The sequence below is a fragment of the Miniopterus natalensis genome, chromosome 14 (assembly GCF_054644295.1).
Source record: "Miniopterus natalensis isolate mMinNat1 chromosome 14, mMinNat1.hap1, whole genome shotgun sequence".
NCBI classification, from domain to species: Eukaryota; Metazoa; Chordata; class Mammalia; order Chiroptera; family Miniopteridae; genus Miniopterus; species Miniopterus natalensis.
The window spans coordinates 687,006-706,825 of record NC_142094.1 but is presented as its reverse complement, the minus strand read 5'-3'; positions in this window follow the sequence as shown (position 1 = coordinate 706,825).

Here is a 19,820-nt window from a genome sequence, read left to right as displayed (position 1 = left end):
CCGGTTATGCTTACGATTGGACCTAGGGTTAGGGTTATGTTGAGGGCTAGGCTTAGAGATCCGGTTAGGGTTACGATTGGACCTAGGGTTAGGGTTATGTTGAGGGCTAGGTTTGGACATCCGGTTAGGGTTACGATTGGACCTAGGGTTAGGGTTATGTTGAGGGCTAGGGTTAGAGATCCGGTTAGGGTTACGATTGGACCCAGGGTTAGGGTTATGTTGAGGGCTAGGGTTAGAGATCCGGTTAGGGTTACGATTGGACCTAGGGTTAGGGTTATGTTGAGGGCTAGGGTTAGAGATCCGGTTAGGGTTACGATTGGACCTAGGGTTAGGGTTATGTTGAGGGCTAGGGTTAGAGATCCGGTTATGCTTACGATTGGACCTAGGGTTAGGGTTATGTTGAGGGCTAGGGTTAGAGATCAGGTTCGGGTTACGATTGGACCTAGGGAAAGGGTTATGTTGAGGGCTAGGGTTAGAGATCCGGTTAGGGTTACGATTGGACCTAGGGTTAGGGTTATGTTGAGGGCTAGGGTTAGAGATGCGGTTAGGGTTACGATTGGACCTAGGGTTAGGGTTATGTTGAGGGCTAGGGTTAGAGATCCGGTTAGGGTTAGGATTGGACCTAGGGTTAGGGTTATGTTGAGGGCTAGGGTTAGAGATCCGGTTATGCTTACGATTGGACCTAGGGTTAGGGTTATGTTGAGGGCTAGGGTTAGAGATCCGGTTAGGGTTACGATTGGACCTAGGGTTAGGGTTATGTTGAGGGCTAGGGTTAGAGATCCGGTTATGCTTACGATTGGACCTAGGGTTAGGGTTATGTTGAGGGCTAGGCTTAGAGATCCGGTTATGCTTTCGATTGGACCTAGGGATAGGGTTATGTTGAGGGCTAGGCTTAGAGATCCGGTTAGGGTTACGATTGGACCTAGGGTTAGGGTTATGTTGAGGGCTAGGCTTAGAGATCCGGTTAGGGTTACGATTGGACCTAGGGTAAGGGTTATGTTGAGGGCTAGGGTTAGAGATCCGGTTCGGGTTACGATTGGACCTAGGGTTAGTGTTATGTTGAGGGCTAGGGTTAGAGATCAGGTTCGGGTTACGATTGGACCTAGGGAAAGGTTATGTTGAGGGCTAGGGTTAGAGATCCGGTTAGGGTTACGATTGGACCTAGGTTTAGGGTTATGTTGAGGGCTAGGGTTAGAGATCCGGTTATGCTTACGATTGGACCTAGGGTTAGGGTTATGTTGAGGGCTAGGGTTAGAGATCCGGTTAGGGTTACCATTGGACCTAGGGTTAGGGTTATGTTGAGGGCTAGGGTTTGAGATCCGGTTATGCTTACTATTGGACCTAGGGTTAGGGTTATGTTGAGGGCTAGGGTTAGAGATCCGGTTAGGGTTACGATTGGACCTAGGGTTAGGGTTATGTTGAGGGCTAGGGTTAGAGATCCGGTTATGCTTACGATTGGACCTAGGGTTAGGGTTATGTTGAGGGCTAGGGTTAGAGATCCGGTTATGCTTACGATTGGACCTAGGGTTAGGGTTATGTTGAGGGCTAGGGTTAGAGATCCGGTTATGCTTACGATTGGACCTAGGGTTAGGGTTATGTTGAGGGCTAGGGTTAGAGATCCGGTTATGCTTACGATTGGACCTAGAGTTAGGGTTATGTTGAGGGCTAGGGTTAGAGATCCGGTTATGCTTACGATTGGACCTAGGGTTAGGGTTATGTTGAGGGCTAGGGTTAGAGATCCGGTTAGGGTTATGATTGGACCTAGGGTTAGGGTTATGTTGAGGGCTAGGGTTAGAGATCCGGTTAGGGTTACGATTGGACCTAGGGTTAGGGTTATGTTGAGGGCTAGGGTTAGAAATCCGGTTAGGGTTACGATTGGACCTAGGGTTAGGGTTATGTTGAGGGCTAGGGTTAGAGATCCGGTTAGGGTTACGATTGGACCTAGGGTTAGGGTTATGTTGAGGGCTAGGCTTAGAGATCCGGTTATTCTTACGATTGGACCTAGGGTTAGTGTTATGTTGAGGGCTAGGCTTAGAGATCCGGTTATGCTTACGATTGGACCTAGGGTTAGGGTTATGTTGAGGGCTAGGCTTAGAGATCCGGTTAGGGTTACGATTGGACCTAGGGTTAGGGTTATGTTGAGGGCTAGGCTTAGAGATCCGGTTAGGGTTACGATTGGACCTAGGGTTAGGGTTATGTTGAGGGCTAGGGTTAGAGATCCGGTTCGGGTTACGATTGGACCTAGGATTAGTGTTATGTTGAGGGCTAGGATTAGAGATCAGGTTCGGGTTACGATTGGACCTAGGGAAAGGTTATGTTGAGGGCTAGGGTTAGAGATCCGGTTAGGGTTACGATTGGACCTAGGTTTAGGGTTATGTTGAGGGCTAGGGTTAGAGATCCGGTTATGCTTACGATTGGACCTAGGGTTAGGGTTATGTTGAGGGCTAGGGTTTGAGATCCGGTTATGCTTACTATTGGACCTAGGGTTAGGGTTATGTTGAGGGCTAGGGTTAGAGATCCGGTTAGGGTTACGATTGGACCTAGGGTTAGGGTTATGTTGAGGGCTAGGGTTAGAGATCCGGTTATGCTTACGATTGGACCTAGGGTTAGGGTTATGTTGAGGGGTAGGGTTAGAGATCCGGTTATGCTTACGATTGGACCTAGGGTTAGGGTTATGTTGAGGGCTAGGGTTAGAGATCCGGTTATGCTTACGATTGGACCTAGGGTTAGGGTTATGTTGAGGGCTAGGTTTGGAGATCCGGTTAGGGTTACGATTGGACCTAGGGTTAGGGTTATGTTGAGGGCTAGGGTTAGAGATCCGGTTAGGGTTACGATTGGACCCAGGGTTAGGGTTATGTTGAGGGCTAGGGTTAGAGATCCGGTTAGGGTTACGATTGGACCTAGGGTTAGGGTTATGTTGAGGGCTAGGGTTAGAGATCCGATTAGGGTTACGATTGGACCTAGGGTTAGGGTTATGTTGAGGGCTAGGGTTAGAGATCCGGTTATGCTTACGATTGGACCTAGGGTTAGGGTTATGTTGAGGGCTAGGGTTAGAGATCCGGTTATGCTTACGATTGGACCTAGGGTTAGGGTTATGTTGAGGGCTAGGGTTAGAGATCCGGTTATGCTTACGATTGGACCTAGGGTTAGGGTTATGTTGAGGGCTAGGGTTAGAGATCCGGTTAGGGTTACGATTGGACCTAGGGTTAGGGTTATGTTGAGGGCTAGGGTTAGAGATGCGGTTAGGTTTACGATTGGACCTAGGGTTAGGGTTATGTTGAGGGCTAGGGTTAGAAATCCGGTTAGGGTTACGATTGGACCTAGGGTTAGGGTTATGTTGAGGGCTAGGGTTAGAGATCCGGTTAGGGTTACAATTGGACCTAGGGTTAGGGTTATGTTGAGGGCTAGGCTTAGAGATCCGGTTATGCTTACGATTGGACCTAGGGTTAGGGTTATGTTGAGGGCTAGGCTTAGAGATCCGGTTAGGGTTACGATTGGACCTAGGGTTAGGGTTATGTTGAGGGCTAGGCTTAGAGATCCGGTTAGGGTTACGATTGGACCTAGGGTTAGGGTTATGTTGAGGGCTAGGGTTAGAGATCCGGTTCGGGTTACGATTGAACCTAGGGTTAGTGTTATGTTGAGGGCTAGGGTTAGAGATCCGGTTCGGGTTACGATTGGACCTAGGGAAAGGGTTATGTTGAGGGCTAGGGTTAGAGATCCGGTTAGGGTTACGATTGGACCTAGGTTTAGGGTTATGTTGAGGGCTAGGGTTAGAGATCCGGTTATGCTTACGATTGGACCTAGGGTTAGGGTTATGTTGAGGGCTAGGGTTAGAGATCCGGTTAGGGTTACCATTGGACCTAGGGTTAGGGTTATGTTGAGGGCTAGGGTTTGAGATCCGGTTATGCTTACTATTGGACCTAGGGTTAGGGTTATGTTGAGGGCTAGGGTTAGAGATCCGGTTATGCTTACGATTGGACCTAGGGTTAGGGTTATGTTGAGGGCTAGGCTTAGAGATCCGGTTAGGGTTACGATTGGACCTAGGGTTAGGGTTATGTTGAGGGCTAGGGTTAGAGATCTGGTTCGGGATACGATTGTACCTAGGGAAAGGGTTATGTTGAGGGCTAGGGTTAGAGATCCGGTTAGGGTTACGATTGGACCTAGGTTTAGGGTTATGTTGAGGGCTAGGGTTAGAGATCCGGTTATGCTTACGATTGGACCTAGGGTTAGGGTTATGTTGAGGGCTAGGGTTAGAGATCCGGTTAGGGTTACCATTGGACCTAGGGTTAGGGTTATGTTGAGGGCTAGGGTTTGAGATCCGGTTATGCTTACTATTGGACCTAGGGTTAGGGTTATGTTGAGGGCTAGGGTTAGAGATCCGGTTAGGGTTACGATTGGACCTAGGGTTAGGGTTATGTTGAGGGCTAGGGTTAGAAATCCGGTTAGGGTTACGATTGGACCTAGGGTTAGGGTTATGTTGAGGGCTAGGGTTAGAGATCCGGTTATGCTTACGATTGGACCTAGGGTTAGGGTTATGTTGAGGGCTAGGCTTAGAGATCCGGTTATGCTTACGATTGGACCTAGGGTTAGGGTTATGTTGAGGGCTAGGCTTAGAGATCCGGTTAGGGTTACGATTGGACCTAGGGTTAGGGTTATGTTGAGGGCTAGGTTTGGAGATCCGGTTAGGGTTACGATTGGACCTAGGGTTAGGGTTATGTTGAGGGCTAGGGTTAGAGATCCGGTTAGGGTTACGATTGGACCCAGGGTTAGGGTTATGTTGAGGGCTAGGGTTAGAGATCCGGTTAGGGTTACGATTGGACCTAGGGTTAGGGTTATGTTGAGGGCTAGGGTTAGAGATCCGGTTAGGGTTACGATTGGACCTAGGGTTAGGGTTATGTTGAGAGCTAGGGTTAGAGATCCGGTTATGCTTACGATTGGACCTAGGGTTAGGGTTATGTTGAGGGCTAGGGTTAGAGATCCGGTTATGCTTACGATTGGACCTAGGGTTAGGGTTATGTTGAGGGCTAGGGTTAGAGATCCGGTTATGCTTACGATTGGACCTAGGGTTAGGGTTATGTTGAGGGCTAGGGTTAGAGATCCGGTTAGGGTTACGATTGGACCTAGGGTTAGGGTTATGTTGAGGGCTAGGGTTAGAGATCCGGTTAGGGTTACGATTGGACCTAGGGTTAGGGTTATGTTGAGGGCTAGGGTTAGAGATCCGGTTATGCTTACGATTGGACCTAGGGTTAGTGTTATGTTGAGGGCTATGGTTAGAGATCCTGTTAGGGTTACGATTGGACCTAGGGTTAGGGTTATGTTGAGGGCTAGGGTTAGAGATCCGGTTAGGGTTCCGATTGGACCTAGGGTTAGGGTTATGTTGAGGGCTAATGTTAGAGATCCGGTTAGGGTTACGATTGGACCTAGGGTTAGGGTTATGTTGAGGGCTAGGGTTAGAGATCCGGTTATGCTTACGATTGGACCTAGGGTTAGGGTTATGTTGAGGGCTAGGCTTAGAGATCCGGTTAGGATTACGATTGGACCTAGGGTTAGGGTTATGTTGAGGGCTAGGGTTAGAGATCCGGTTAAGGTTCCGATTGGACCTAGGGTTAGGGTTATGTTGAGGGCTCGGGTTAGAGATCCGGTTATGCTTACGATTGGACCTAGGGTTAGGGTTATGTTGAGGGCTAGGGTTAGAGATCCGGTTAGGGTTACGATTGGACCTAGGGTTAGGGTTATGTTGAGGGCTAGGTTTTGAGATCCGGTTAGGGTTACGATTGGACCTAGGGTTAGGGTTATGTTGAGGGCTAGGGTTAGAGATCCGGTTAGGGTTACGATTGGACCTAGGGTTAGGGTTATGTTGAGGGCTCGGGTTAGAGATCCGGTTATGCTTACGATTGGACCTAGGGTTAGGGTTATGTTGAGGGCTAGGGTTAGAGATCCGGTTAGGGTTACGATTGGACCTAGGGTTAGGGTTATGTTGAGGGCTAGGTTTTGAGATCCGGTTAGGGTTACGATTGGACCTAGGGTTAGGGTTATGTTGAGGGCTAGGGTTAGAGATCCGGTTAGGGTTACGATTGGACCTAGGGTTAGGGTTATGTTGAGGGCTAGGTTTGGAGATCCGGTTAGGGTTACGATTGGACCCAGGGTTAGGGTTATGTTGAGGGCTAGGGTTAGAGATCCGGTTAGGGTTACGATTGGACCTAGGGTTAGGGTTATGTTGAGGGCTAGGTTTGGAGATCCGGTTAGGGTTACGATTGGACCCAGGGTTAGGGTTATGTTGAGGGCTAGGGTTAGAGATCCGGTTAGGGTTACGATTGGACCCAGGGTTAGGGTTATGTTGAGGGCTAGGGTTAGAGATCCGGTTAGGGTTACGATTGGACCTAGGGTTAGGGTTATGTTGAGGGCTAGGGTTAGAGATCCGGTTATGCTTACGATTGGACCTAGGGTTAGGGTTATGTTGAGGGCTAGGGTTAGAGATCCGGTTATGCTTACGATTGGACCTAGGGTTAGGGTTATGTTGAGGGCTAAGGTTAGAGATCCGGTTATGCTTACGATTGGACCTAGGGTTAAGGTTATGTTGAGGGCTAGGGTTAGAGATCCGGTTAGGGTTATTATTGGACCTAGGGTTAGGGTTATGTTGAGGGCTAGGGTTAGAGATCCGGTTAGGGTTACGATTGGACCTAGGGTTAGGGTTATGTTGAGGGCTAGGGTTAGAAATCCGGTTAGGGTTACGATTGGACCTAGGGTTAGGGTTATGTTGAGGGCTAGGGTTAGAGATCCGGTTAGGGTTACGATTGGACCTAGGGTTAGGGTTATGTTGAGGGCTAGGGTTAGAGGTCCGGTTATGCTTACGATTGGACCTAGGGTTAGGGTTATGTTGAGGGCTAAGGTTAGAGATCCGGTTATGCTTACGATTGGACCTAGGGTTAGGGTTATGTTGAGGGCTAGGGTTAGAGATCCGGTTAGGGTTATTATTGGACCTAGGTTAGGGTTATGTTGAGGGCTAGGGTTAGAGATCCGGTTAGGGTTACGATTGGACCTAGGGTTAGGGTTATGTTGAGGGCTAGGGTTAGAAATCCGGTTAGGGTTACGATTGGACCTAGGGATAGGGTTATGTTGAGGGCTAGGGTTAGAGATCCGGTTAGGGTTACGATTGGACCTAGGGTTAGGGTTATGTTGAGGGCTAGGGTTAGAGATCCCGTTATGCTTACGATTGGACCTAGGGTTAGGGTTATGTTGAGGGCTAGGGTTAGAGATCCGGTTATGCTTACGATTGGACCTAGAGTTAGGGTTATGTTGAGGGCTAGGTTTTGAGATCCGGTTAGGGTTACGATTGGACCTAGGGTTAGGGTTATGTTGAGGGCTAGGGTTAGAGATCCGGTTAGGGTTACGATTGGACCTAGGGTTAGGGTTATGTTGAGGGCTAGGTTTGGAGATCCGGTTAGGGTTACGATTGGACCCAGGGTTAGGGTTATGTTGAGGGCTAGGGTTAGAGATCCGGTTAGGGTTACGATTGGACCCAGGGTTAGGGTTATGTTGAGGGCTAGGGTTAGAGATCCGGTTAGGGTTACGATTGGACCTAGGGTTAGGGTTATGTTGAGGGCTAGGGTTAGAGATCCGGTTATGCTTACGATTGGACCTAGGGTTAGGGTTATGTTGAGGGCTAGGGTTAGAGATCCGGTTATGCTTACGATTGGACCTAGGGTTAGGGTTATGTTGAGGGCTAAGGTTAGAGATCCGGTTATGCTTACGATTGGACCTAGGGTTAGGGTTATGTTGAGGGCTAGGGTTAGAGATCCGGTTAGGGTTATTATTGGACCTAGGGTTAGGGTTATGTTGAGGGCTAGGGTTAGAGATCCGGTTAGGGTTACGATTGGACCTAGGGTTAGGGTTATGTTGAGGGCTAGGGTTAGAAATCCGGTTAGGGTTACGATTGGACCTAGGGTTAGGGTTATGTTGAGGGCTAGGGTTAGAGATCCGGTTAGGGTTACGATTGGACCTAGGGTTAGGGTTATGTTGAGGGCTAGGGTTAGAGATCCGGTTATGCTTACGATTGGACCTAGGGTTAGGGTTATGTTGAGGGCTAGGGTTAGAGATCCGGTAGGGTTACAATTGGACCTAGGGTTAGGGTTATGTTGAGGGCTAGGGTTAGAGATCCGGTTAGGGTTACGATTGGACCTAGGGTTAGGGTTATGTTGAGGGCTAGGGTTAGAGATCCGGTTAGGGTTACGATTGGACCTCGGGTTAGGGTTATGTTGAGGGCTAAGGTTAGAGATCCGGTTAAGGTTCCGATTGGACCTAGGGTTAGGGTTATGTTGAGGGCTCGGGTTAGAGATCCGGTTATGCTTACGATTGGACCTAGGGTTAGGGTTATGTTGAGGGCTAGGGTTAGAGATCCGGTTAGGGTTACGATTGGACCTAGGGTTAGGGTTATGTTGAGGGCTAGGTTTTGAGATCCGGTTAGGGTTACGATTGGACCTAGGGTTAGGGTTATGTTGAGGGCTAGGGTTAGAGATCCGGTTAGGGTTACGATTGGACCTAGGGTTAGGGTTATGTTGAGGGCTAGGTTTTGAGATCCGGTTAGGGTTACGATTGGACCTAGGGTTAGGGTTATGTTGAGGGCTAGAGTTAGAGATCCGGTTATGCTTACGATTGGACCTAGGGTTAGGGTTATGTTGAGGGCTAGGGTTAGCGATCCGGTTAGGGTTACGATTGGACCTAGGGTTAGGGTTATGTTGAGGGCTAGGGTTAGAGATCCGGTTAGGGTTACGATTGGACCTAGGGTTAGGGTTATGTTGAGGGCTCGGGTTAGAGATCCGGTTATGCTTACGATTGGACCTAGGGTTAGGGTTATGTTGAGGGCTAGGGTTAGAGATCCGATTAGGGTTACGATTGGACCTAGGGTTAGGGTTATGTTGAGGGCTAGGTTTTGAGATCCGGTTAGGGTTACGATTGGACCTAGGGTTAGGGTTATGTTGAGGGCTAGGGTTAGAGATCCGGTTAGGGTTACGATTGGACCTAGGGTTAGGGTTATGTTGAGGGCTAGGGTTAGAGATCCGGTTATGGTTACTATTGGACCTAGGGTTAGGGTTATGTTGAGGGCTAGGGTTAGAGATCCGGTTAGGGTTACGATTGGACCTAGGGTTAGGGTTATGTTGAGTTCTAGGGTTAGAGATCCGGTTAGGGTTACGATTGGACCTAGGGTTAGGGTTATGTTGAGGGCTAGGGTTAGAGATCCGGTTAAGGTTCCGATTGGACCTAGGGTTAGGGTTATATTGAGGGCTCGGGTTAGAGATCCGGTTATGCTTACGATTGGACCTAGGGTTAGGGTTATGTTGAGGGCTAGGGTTAGAGATCCGGTTAGGGTTACGATTGGACCTAGGGTTAGGGTTATGTTGAGGGCTAGGTTTTGAGATCCGGTTAGGGTTACGATTGGACCTAGGGTTAGGGTTATGTTGAGGGCTAGGTTTTGAGATCCGGTTAGGGTTACGATTGGACCTAAGGTTAGGGTTATGTTGAGGGCTAGGTTTTGAGATCCGGTTAGGGTTACGATTGGACCTAGGGTTAGGGTTATGTTGAGGGCTAGAGTTAGAGATCCGGTTATGCTTACGATTGGACCTAGGGTTAGGGTTATGTTGAGGGCTAGGGTTAGCGATCCGGTTAGGGTTACGATTGGACCTAGGGTTAGGGTTATGTTGAGGGCTAGGGTTTGAGATCCGGTTAGGGTTACGATTGGACCTAGGGTTAGGGTTATGTTGAGGGCTCGGGTTAGAGATCCGGTTATGCTTACGATTGGACCTAGGGTTAGGGTTATGTTGAGGGCTAGGGTTAGAGATCCGGTTAGGGTTACAATTGGACCTAGGGTTAGGGTTATGTTGAGGGCTAGGTTTTGAGATCCGGTTAGGGTTACGATTGGACCTAGGGTTAGGGTTATGTTGAGGGCTAGGGTTAGAGATCCGGTTAGGGTTACGATTGGACCTAGGGTTAGGGTTATGTTGAGGGCTAGGCTTAGAGTTCCGTTTAGGGTTACGATTGGACCTAGGGTTAGGGTTATGTTGAGGGCTAGGGTTAGAGATCCGGTTAGGTTTACGATTGGACCTAGGGTTAGGGTTATGTTGAGGGCTAGGGTTAGAGATCCGGTTAGGGTTACGATTGGACCTAGGATTAGGGTTATGTTGAGGGCTAGGGTTAGAGATCCGGTTAGGGTTACGATTGGACCTAGGGTTAGGGTTATGTTGACGGCTAGGGTTAGAGATCCGGTTAGGGTTACGATTGGACCTAGGGTTAGGGTTATGTTGAGGGCTAGGGTTAGAGATCCGGTTAGGGTTACGATTGGACCCAGGGTTAGGGTTATGTTGAGGGCTAGGGTTAGAGATCCGGTTAGGGTTACGATTGGACCCAGGGTTAGGTTTATGTTGAGGGCTAGGGTTAGAGATCCGGTTAGGGTTACGATTGGACCTAGGGTTAGGGTTATGTTGAGGGCTAGGGTTAGAGATCCGGTTATGCTTACGATTGGACCTAGGGTTAGTGTTATGTTGAGGGCTATGGTTAGAGATCCTGTTAGGGTTACGATTGGACCTAGGGTTAGGGTTATGTTGAGGGCTAGGGTTAGAGATCCGGTTAGGGTTCCGATTGGACCTAGGGTTAGGGTTATGTTGAGGGCTAGTGTTAGAGATCCGGTTAGGGTTAAGATTCGACCTAGGGTTAGGGTTATGTTGAGGGCTAGGGTTAGAGATCCGGTTAGGGTTATGATTGGACCTAGGGTTAGGGTTATGTTGAGGGCTAGGGTTAGAGATCCGGTTAGGGTTACGATTGGACCCACGGTTAGGGTTATGTTGAGGGCTAGGGTTAGAGATCCGGTTAGGGTTACGATTGGATCTAGGGTTAGGGTTATGTTGAGGGCTAGGGTTAGAGATCCGGTTATGCTTACGATTGGACCTAGGGTTAGGGTTATGTTGAGGGCTAGGGTTAGAGATCCGGTTATGCTTACGATTTGACCTAGGGTAGGGTTATGTTGAGGGCTAGGGTTAGAGATCCGGTTATGCTTACAATTGGACCTAGGGTTAGGGTTATGTTGAGGGCTAGGGTTAGAGATCCGGTTCGGGTTACGATTGGACCTAGGGTTAGGGTTATGTTGAGGGCTAGGGTTAGAGATCCGGTTCGGGTTACGATTGGACCTAGGGTTAGGGTTATGTTGAGGGCTAGGGTTAGAGATCCGGTTAGGGTTACGATTGGACCTAGGGTTAGGGTTATGTTGAGGGCTAGGGTTAGAGATCCGGTTAGGGTTACGATTGGACCTAGGGATAGGATTATGTTGAGGGCTAGGGTTAGAGATCCGGTTATGCTTACGATTGGACCTAGGGTTAGGGTTATGTTGAGGGCTAGGGTTAGAGATCCGGTTATGCTTACGATTGGACCTAGGGTAGGGTTATGTTGAGGGCGAGGGTTAGAGATCCGGTTATGCTTACGATTGGACCTAGGGTTAGGGTTATGTTGAGGGCTAGGGTTAGAGATCCGGTTCGGGTTACGATTGGACCTAGGGTTAGGGTTATGTTGAGGGCTAGGGTTAGAGATCAGGTTCGTGTTACGATTGGACCTAGGGAAAGGGTTATGTTGAGGGCTAGGGTTAGAGATCCGGTTATGCTTACGATTGGACCTAGGGTTAGGGTTATGTTGAGGGCTAGGGTTAGAGATCCGGTTAGGGTTACAATTGGACCTAGGGTTAGGGTTATGTTGAGGGCTAGGGTTAGAGATCCGGTTATGCTTACTATTGGACCTAGGGTTAGGGTTATGTTGAGGGCTAGGGTTAGAGATCCGGTTAGGGTTACGATTGGACCTAGGGTTAGGGTTATGTTGAGGGCTAGGGTTAGAGATCCGGTTAGGGTTACGATTGGAAGTATGGTTAGGGTTATGTTGAGGGCTAGGGTTAGAGATACGGTTATGCTTACGATTGGACCTAGGGTTAGGGTTATGTTGAGGGCTAGGGTTAGAGATCCGGTTAGGGTTACGATTCTACCTAGGGTTAGGGTTATGTTGAGGGCTAGGGTTAGAGATTCGGTTATGCTTACGATTGGACCTAGGGTTAGGGTTATGTTGAGGGCTAGGGTTAGAGATCCGGTTAGGGTTACGATTGGACCTAGGGTTAGGGTTATGTTGAGGGCTAGGGTTAGAGATCCGGTTAAGGTTACGATTGGACCTAGGGTTAGGGTTATGTTGAGGGCTCGGGTTAGAGAACCGGTTATGCTTACGATTGAACCTAGGGTTAGGGTTATGTTGAGGGCTAGGGTTAGAGATCCGGTTAGGGTTACGATTGGACCTAGGGTTAGGGTTATGTTGAGGGCTAGGTTTGGAGATCCGGGTAGGGTTACGATTGGACCTAGGGTTAGGGTCTTGTTGAGGGCTAGGGTTAGAGATCCGGTTAGGGTTACGATTGGACCCAGGGTTAGGGTTATGTTGAGGGCTAGGGTTAGAGATCCGGTTAGGGTTACGATTGGACCCAGGGTTAGGGTTATGTTGAGGGCTAGGTTTGGAGATCCGGTTAGGGTTACGATTGGACCTAGGGTTAGGGTTATGTTGAGGGCTAGGGTTAGAGATCCGCTTAGGGTTACGATTGGACCCAGGGTTAGGGTTATGTTGAGGGCTAGGGTTAGAGATCCGGTTAGGGGTACGATTGGACCCAGGGTTAGGGTTATGTTGAGGGCTAGGGTTAGAGATCCGGTTATGCTTACGATTGGACCTAGGGTTAGGGTTATGTTGAGGGCTAGGGTTAGAGATCCGGTTAGGGTTACGATTGGACCTAGGGTTAGGGTTATGTTGAGGGCTAGGTTTAGAGATCCGGTTAGGGTTACGATTGGACCTAGGGTTATGGTTATGTTGAGGGCTAGGGTTAGAGATCCGGTTAAGGTTACGATTGGACCTAGGGTTAGGGTTATGTTGAGGGCTCGGGTTAGAGATCCGGTTATGCTTACGATTGGACCTAGGGTTAGGGTTATGTTGAGGGCTAGGGTTAGAGATCCGGTTAGGGTTACGATTGGACCTAGGGTTTGGGTTATGTTGAGGGCTAGGTTTTGAGATCCGGATAGGGTTACGATTGGACCTAGGGTTAGGGTTATGTTGAGGGCTAGGGTTAGACATCCGGTTAAGGTTACGATTGGACCTAGGGTTAGGGTTATGTTGAGGGCTCGGGTTAGAGATCCGGTTAAGGTTACGATTGGACCTAGGGTTAGGGTTATGTTGAGGGCTAGGTTTGGAGATCCGGTTATGCTTACGATTGGACCTAGGGTTAGGGTTATGTTGAGGGCTAGGGTTAGAGATCCGGTTAGGGTTACGATTGGACCTAGGGTTACAGTTATGTTGAGGGCTAGGGTTAGAGATCCGGTTAGGGTTACGATTGGACCTAGGGTTAGGGTTATGTTGAGGGCTAGGGTTAGAGATCCGGTTAGGGTTACGATTGGACCTAGGGATAGGGTTATGTTGAGGGCTAGGGTTAGAGATCGGTTATGCTTACGATTGGACCTAGGGTAGGGTTATGTTGAGGGCGAGGGTTAGAGATCCGGTTATGCTTACGATTGGACCTAGGGTTAGGGTTATGTTGAGGGCTAGGGTTAGAGATCCGGTTCGGGTTACGATTGGACCTAGGGTTAGGGTTATGTTGAGGGCTAGGGTTAGAGATCAGGTTCGGGTTACGATTGGACCTAGGGAAAGGGTTATGTTGAGGGCTAGGGTTAGAGATCCGGTTAGGGTTACCATTGGACCTAGGTTTAGGGTTATGTTGAGGGCTAGGGTTAGAGATCCGGTTATGCTTACGATTGGACCTAGGGTTAGGGTTATGTTGAGGGCTAGGGTTAGAGATCCGGTTAGGGTTACAATTGGACCTAGGGTTAGGGTTATGTTGAGGGCTAGGGTTAGAGATCCGGTTATGCTTACTATTGGACCTAGGGTTAGGGTTATGTTGAGGGTTAGGGTTAGAGATCCGGTTAGGGTTACGATTGGACCTAGGGTTAGGGTTATGTTGAGGGCTAGGGTTAGAGATCCGGTTAGGGTTACGATTGGACGTAGGGTTAAGGTTATGTTGAGGGCTAGAGTTAGAGATACGGTTATGCTTACGATTGGACCTAGGGTTAGGGTTATGTTGAGGGCTAGGTTTAGAGATCCGGTTAGGGTTACGATTCTACCTAGGGTTAGGGTTATGTTGAGGGCTAGGGTTAGAGATCCGGTTAGGGTTACGATTGGACCTAGGCTTAGGGTTATGTTGAGGACTAGGGTTATAGATCCGGTTAGGGTTACGATTGGACCTAGGGTTAGGGTTATCTTGAGGGCTAGGGTTAGAGATCCGGTTAAGGTTACGATTGGACCTAGGGTTAGGGTTATGTTGAGGGCTAGGGTTAGAGATCCGGTTAGGGTTACGATTGGACCTAGGGTTAGGGTTATGTTGAGGGCTAGGGTTAGAGATCCGGTTAGGGTTACGATTGGACCTAGGGTTAGGGTTATGTTGAGGGCTAGGGTTAGAAATCCGGTTAGGGTTATGATTGGACCTATTGTTAGGGTTATGTTGAGGGCTAGGGTTAGAGATCCGGTTAGGGTTAGGATTAGACCTAGGGTTAGGGTTATGTTGAGAGCTAGGTTTAGAGATCCGGTTATGCTTACGATTGGACCTAGGGTTAGTGTTATGTTGAGGGCTAGGGTTAGAGATCCGGTTAGGGTTACGATTGGACCTAGGGTTAGGGTTATGTTGAGGGCTAGGGTTAGAGATGCGGTTAGGGTTACGATTGGACCTAGGGTTAGGGTTATGTTGAGGGCTAGGGTTAGAGATCCGGTTAGGGTTACGATTGGACCTAGGGTTAGGGTTATGTTGAGGGCTAGGGTTAGAGATCCGGTTAGGGTTACGATTGGACCTAGGGTTAGGGTTATGTTGAGGGCTAGGGTTAGAGTTCCGTTTAGGGTTACGATTGGACCTAGGGTTAGGGTTATGTTGAGGACTAGGGTTAGTGATCCGGTTAGGTTTACGATTGGACCTAGGGTTAGGGTTATGTTGAGGGCTAGGGTTAGAGATCCGGTTAGGGTTACGATTGGACCTAGGATTAGGGTTATGTTGAGGGCTAGGGTTAGAGATCCGGTTAGGGTTACGATTGGACCTAGGGTTAGGGTTATGTTGACGGCTAGGGTTAGAGATCCGGTTAGGGTTACGATTGGACCTAGGGTTAGGGTTATGTTGAGGGCTAGGGTTAGAGATCCGGTTAGGGTTACGATTGGACCTAGGGTTAGGGTTATGTTGAGGGCTAGGGTTAGAGATCCGGTTAGGGTTACGATTGGACCTAGGGTTAGGGTTATGTTGAGGGCTAGGGTTAGAGATCCGGTTAGGGTTACGATTGGACCTAGGGTTAGGGTTATGTTGAGGGCTAGGGTTAGAGATCCGGTTATGCTTACGATTGGACCTAGGGTTAGTGTTATGTTGAGGGCTATGGTTAGAGATCCTGTTAGGGTTATGATTGGACCTAGGGTTAGGGTTATGTTGAGGGCTAGGGTTAGAGATCCGGTTAGGGTTCCGATTGGACCTAGGGTTAGGGTTATGTTGAGGGCTAGGGTTAGAGATCCGGTTAGGGTTAGGATTAGACCTAGGGTTAGGGTTATGTTGAGAGCTCGGTTTAGAGATCCGGTTATGCTCCCGATTGGACCTATGGTTAGTGTTATGTTGAGGGCTAGGGTTAGAGATCCGGTTAGGGTTATGATTGGACCTATTGTTAGGGTTATGTTGAGGGCTAGGGTTAGAGATCCGGTTAGGGTTAGGATTAGACCTAGGGTTAGGGTTATGTTGAGAGCTCGGTTTAGAGATCCGGTTATGCTCCCGATTGGACCTATGGTTAGTGTTATGTTGAGGGCTAGGGTTAGAGATCCGGTTAGGGTTACGATTGGACCTAGGGTTAGGGTTATGTTGAGGGCTAGGGTTAGAGATGCGGTTAGGGTTACGATTGGACCTAGGGTTAGGGTTATGTTGAGGGCTAGGGTTAGAGATCCGGTTAGGGTTACGATTGGACCTAGGGTTAGGGTTATGTTGAGGGCTAGGGTTAGAGATCCGGTTAGGGTTACGATTGGACCTAGGGTTAGGGTTATGTTGAGGGCTAGGGTTAGAGATCCGGTTAGGGTTACGATTGGACCTAGGGTTAGGGTTATGTTGAGGGCTAGGGTTAGAGTTCCGTTTAGGGTTACGATTGGACCTAGGGTTAGGGTTATGTTGAGGACTAGGGTTAGAGATCCGGTTAGGTTTACGATTGGACCTAGGGTTAGGGTTATGTTGAGGGCTAGGGTTAGAGATCCGGTTAGGGTTACGATTGGACCTAGGATTAGGGTTATGTGGAGGGCTAGGGTTAGAGATCCGGTTAGGGTTACGATTGGACCTAGGGTTAGGGTTATGTTGTGGGCAAGGGTTAGAGATCCGGTTAGGGTTACGATTGGACCTAGGGTTAGGGTTATGTTGAGGGCTAGGGTTAGAGATCCGGTTAGGGTTACGATTGGACCTAGGGTTAGGGTTATGTTGAGGGCTAGGGTTAGAGATCCGGTTAGGGTTACGATTGGACCTAGGGTTAGGGTTATGTTGAGGGCTAGGGTTAGAGATCCGGTTATGCTTACGATTGGACCTAGGGTTAGTGTTATGTTGAGGGCTATGGTTAGAGATCCTGTTAGGGTTACGATTGGACCTACGGTTAGGGTTATGTTGAGGGCTAGGGTTAGAGATCCGGTTAGGGTTCCGATTGGACCTAGGGTTAGGGTTATGTTGAGGGCTAGTGTTAGAGATCCGGTTAGGGTTACGATTGGACCTAGGGTTAGGGTTATGTTGAGGGCTAGGGTTAGAGATCCGGTTATGCTTACGATTGGACCTAGGGTTAGGGTTATGTTGAGGGCTAGGGTTAGAGATCCGGTTAGGGTTACAATTGGACCTAGGGTTAGGGTTATGTTGAGGGCTAGGGTTAGAGATCCGGTTATGGTTACTATTGGACCTAGGGTTAGGGTTATGTTGAGGGCTAGGGTTAGAGATCCGGTTATGCTTACGATTGGACCTAGGGTTAGGGTTATGTTGAGGGCTAGGGTTAGAGATCCGGTTAGGGTTACGATTGGACCTAGGGTTAGGGTTATGTTGAGGGCTAGGGTTAGAGTTCCGGTTAGGGTTACGATTGGACCTAGGGTTAGGGTTATGTTGAGGGCTAGGGTTAGAGATCCGGTTAGGGTTACGATTGGACCTAGTGTTAGGGTTATGTTGAGGGCTAGGGTTAGAGATCCGGTTAGGGTTATGATTGGACCTATTGTTAGGGTTATGTTGAGGGCTAGGGTTAGAGATCCGGTTAGGGTTAGGATTAGACCTAGCGTTAGGGTTATGTTGAGAGCTAGGTTTAGAGATCCGGTTATGCTTACGATTGGACCTAGGGTTAGTGTTATGTTGAGGGCTAGGGTTAGAGATGCGGTTAGGGTTACGATTGGACCTAGGGTTAGGGTTATGTTGAGGGCTAGGGTTAGAGATCCGGTTAGGGTTACGATTGGACCTAGGGTTAGGGTTATTTTGAGGGCTAGGGTTAGAGATCCGGTTAGGGTTACGATTGGACCTAGGCTTAGGGTTATGTTGAGGGCTAGGGTTAGAGATCCGGTTAGGGTTACGATTGGACCTAGGGTTAGGGTTATGTTGAGGGCTAGGGTTAGAGATCCGGTTATGCTTACGATTGGACCTAGGGTTAGTGTTATGTTGAGGGCTATGGTTAGAGATCCTGTTAGGGTTACGATTGGACCTAGGGTTAGGGTTATGTTGAGGGCTAGGGTTAGAGATCCGGTTAGGGTTCCGATTGGACCTAGGGTTAGGGTTATGTTGAGGGCTAGTGTTAGAGATCCGGTTAGGGTTAAGATTCGACCTAGGGTTAGGGTTATGTTGAGGGCTAGGGTTAGAGATCCGGTTAGGGTTATGATTGGACCTAGGGTTAGGGTTATGTTGAGGGCTAGGGTTAGAGATCCGGTTAGGGTTACGATTGGACCCAGGGTTAGGGTTATGTTGAGGGCTAGGGTTAGAGATCCGGTTAGGGTTACGATTGGACCTAGGGTTAGGGTTATGTTGAGGGCTAGGGTTAGAGATCCGGTTATGCTTACGATTGGACCTAGGGTTAGGGTTATGTTGAGGGCTAGGGTTAGAGATCCGGTTATGCTTACGATTTGACCTAGGGTAGGGTTATGTTGAGGGCTAGGGTAAGAGATCCGGTTATGCTTACAATTGGACCTAGGGTTAGGGTTATGTTGAGGGCTAGGGTTAGAGATCCGGTTCGGGTTACGATTGGACCTAGGGTTAGGGTTATGTTGAGGGCTAGGGTTAGAGATCCGGTTCGGGTTACGATTGGACCTAGGGTTAGGGTTATGTTGAGGGCTAGGGTTAGAGATCCGGTTAGGGTTACGATTGGACCTAGGGTTAGGGTTATGTTGAGGGCTAGGGTTAGAGATCCGGTTAGGGTTACGATTGGACCTAGGGATAGGATTATGTTGAGGGCTAGGGTTAGAGATCCGGTTATGCTTACGATTGGACCTAGGGTTAGGGTTATGTTGAGGGCTAGGGTTAGAGATCCGGTTATGCTTACGATTGGACCTAGGGTAGGGTTATGTTGAGGGCGAGGGTTAGAGATCCGGTTATGCTTACGATTGGACCTAGGGTTAGGGTTATGTTGAGGGCTAGGGTTAGAGATCCGGTTCGGGTTACGATTGGACCTAGGGTTAGGGTTATGTTGAGGGCTAGGGTTAGAGATCAGGTTCGTGTTACGATTGGACCTAGGGAAAGGGTTATGTTGAGGGCTAGGGTTAGAGATCCGGTTATGCTTACGATTGGACCTAGGGTTAGGGTTATGTTGAGGGCTAGGGTTAGAGATCCGGTTAGGGTTACAATTGGACCTAGGGTTAGGGTTATGTTGAGGGCTAGGGTTAGAGATCCGGTTATGCTTACTATTGGACCTAGGGTTAGGGTTATGTTGAGGGCTAGGGTTAGAGATCCGGTTAGGGTTACGATTGGACCTAGGGTTAGGGTTATGTTGAGGGCTAGGGTTAGAGATCCGGTTAGGGTTACGATTGGAAGTATGGTTAGGGTTATGTTGAGGGCTAGGGTTAGAGATACGGTTATGCTTACGATTGGACCTAGGGTTAGGGTTATGTTGAGGGCTAGGGTTAGAGATCCGGTTAGGGTTACGATTCTACCTAGGGTTAGGGTTATGTTGAGGGCTAGGGTTAGAGATCCGGTTATGCTTACGATTGGACCTAGGGTTAGGGTTATGTTGAGGGCTAGGGTTAGAGATCCGGTTAGGGTTACGATTGGACCTAGGGTTAGGGTTATGTTGAGGGCTAGGGTTAGAGATCCGGTTAAGGTTACGATTGGACCTAGGGTTAGGGTTATGTTGAGGGCTCGGGTTAGAGAACCGGTTATGCTTACGATTGAACCTAGGGTTAGGGTTATGTTGAGGGCTAGGGTTAGAGATCCGGTTAGGGTTACGATTGGACCTAGGGTTAGGGTTATGTTGAGGGCTAGGTTTGGAGATCCGGGTAGGGTTACGATTGGACCTAGGGTTAGGGTCTTGTTGAGGGCTAGGGTTAGAGATCCGGTTAGGGTTACGATTGGACCCAGGGTTAGGGTTATGTTGAGGGCTAGGGTTAGAGATCCGGTTAGGGTTACGATTGGACCCAGGGTTAGGGTTATGTTGAGGGCTAGGTTTGGAGATCCGGTTAGGGTTACGATTGGACCTAGGGTTAGGGTTATGTTGAGGGCTAGGGTTAGAGATCCGCTTAGGGTTACGATTGGACCCAGGGTT